Raw genomic sequence first — 1,976 nt, forward strand, 5'->3', positions numbered from 1 at the left:
TAGTCTAGGTCGTCAAATGACGACTAGAGCAGACAAACGCTAGTTTATAATGGCTTTCTCAGTATGCAGGCAGATAACTTTACTGTACTATAAACATGCGCCGCTTTGACGCTCATATTCGGACATTTGTCCTACACTGACATGTACGTTTACTGCCAGCATCGTGCCGTAAGTTGACAAACAGCTCATATCCCGGATAATGAAACTGCGAGTGCAAGAGCCATCTCAGAATTCCGACAAAGTAAAGGTGTGACTAGGAGACAATTGTAAATCCAGTATGTCGAAATAGGTAGATGTGATTTTAGTAGCAAGAAATGGACATCTTCCACAAGATATGTGGAAGAAACCCTGTCTTGTTTTGATAAAGAGAGATGGTATGCATTTATTTGCTAATTCAATTAGCTATCACTATTGTCTTTCTTGCCTCCAGGAAGATGTTTAGCTCTGTAAATCTAGCATGTCGTATCCATTGGCTCAGCGGTAATGTGTGTCAGTTGCAAGCTATTGTGGTAATACTGCGCTGTATGCTTGCACTGCACTGAATTCCAGAAGGTCCTACAAAATGGCGGCATACCGCTAAACATCGTGATTGATATCAACATGACGTCCTAGACCAAAAATTTTGACAACCTAAAATTTTTGGAATCTCGTCAAATGATGACAACTAGTTGGATCGATTTTTTGAGCTTCGATACATGTATGTTTATGTTAAGGGTCACGTCGGGTTGGGTAGTTGTAGGTACTTCAATGTAGGTATCCAAGACGCGTGTGTGTGCTTGCCAGTGCTGTGTGTGTGTGCAACAGCTGTCAGTGTAGTTGCTTTGCATGAGCCATGCCTAGTGGTTAGCACTTTATTGCTTTTTCATTATTTTATAGCAACAGTTGAGGATAAGACTGCGGATTTCATACAGTGTGGATGGATCCTCTGTGACTGAACAAGGTGAGATTGGCGAATTTCCACCAGAAGTTTCTTAGTATTGTGAGTAAGGGTGACTGTTAGTTTATACTGCTAGTCGATCATCTTGCTTGTTGTGTGACTGTTGTTGTGTTTTGAGGTCAATTTGTTGTAGATTATTGGGTAGATGGTACTTGTAGCTTGGCAGCTGTTGTCAATAAAGTGTCAATAAAGTGCTTTCAAATTCTATTTTGCTACAGTGCCACAGTGGAAATAGACGCGTCACAGTTTAGTCTAGCACACGCTAGGGGTTGGGCTGTTGGTCACGTGATTCATGCAGGAGTACACTATCGCTCTATAGTGACTGTATTGTCGACGATTTGGATTGTGTAGAAAGGAGATGTAGACAGTCACGTCGAGACACGTTAGAATGTGACAGGTAAGCAAACTGGCAGTCTGCTCTGCATGTAGTTAGGAAACAGGCTTCCAACGGGTGAATTATCGTAATTGTGTGCATTTCTCTCGACTTGACATTTACGTGTGGACTAAATTATAATAGTGCTAGACCGTGTTACATCGCGAAAGTATTTCATTGATAGGCTAGACCGCTAGCATACACTGTAGTCTCGAGTACCCAACATTGTACACAACCTTTACCGCATGCGATGTCGACGCTCTCACAAGCTGCCAGAGTGCCTGGATCTATCTTCAAGCTCATCCGCTCCCAAAGCCTGTAGAGGTCTGGCATGAACAGGATACAACCTCAATGGGAAGAGCAGTTCGGCAGCAGTGGGTCAGCCACGCCCCAGCGCGGTAGCGGACATGGGGGTAGCGTACTATCGCATGTGCATTCCGTCATGTGGAGGTTTTTTGGTTCAATCATTTCTGCTGTTTTGCAGAAAATAGCAATGTGTCACATGTATTTACCGCATCACTTAGTCGTGCAGTCCGAGTTGTCTCTAGCTGGTCTGTTGACGCTACGGTAGTTATAATGTCGTATATATCACTCTACGCTCACAGGTATGCCACAATCGTCAGCCCGGGATTGCAACCTGCGTAGCAGTCAGTACCGCTACTTATC

The 1,976-nt window shown here is 43.8% G+C and overlaps 1 long non-coding RNA gene across 1 annotated transcript in view; it reads left to right on the forward strand.

Annotated features, from left to right (window-relative positions):
• The window catches only part of LOC134181521 (uncharacterized), a 7,683-nt gene extending 6,553 nt beyond the window's left edge, over positions 1-1,130 (forward strand). The window contains exon 9 of the long non-coding RNA XR_009970164.1: positions 877-1,130. This is a non-coding gene — a long non-coding RNA (uncharacterized LOC134181521). The remainder of the gene's footprint in view (positions 1-876) is intronic.
• Positions 1,131-1,976: the final 846 nt, after the last annotated feature.

Source organism: Corticium candelabrum, chromosome 6, assembly GCF_963422355.1.
Source record: "Corticium candelabrum chromosome 6, ooCorCand1.1, whole genome shotgun sequence".
Lineage (NCBI taxonomy): Eukaryota > Metazoa > Porifera > Homoscleromorpha > Homosclerophorida > Plakinidae > Corticium > Corticium candelabrum.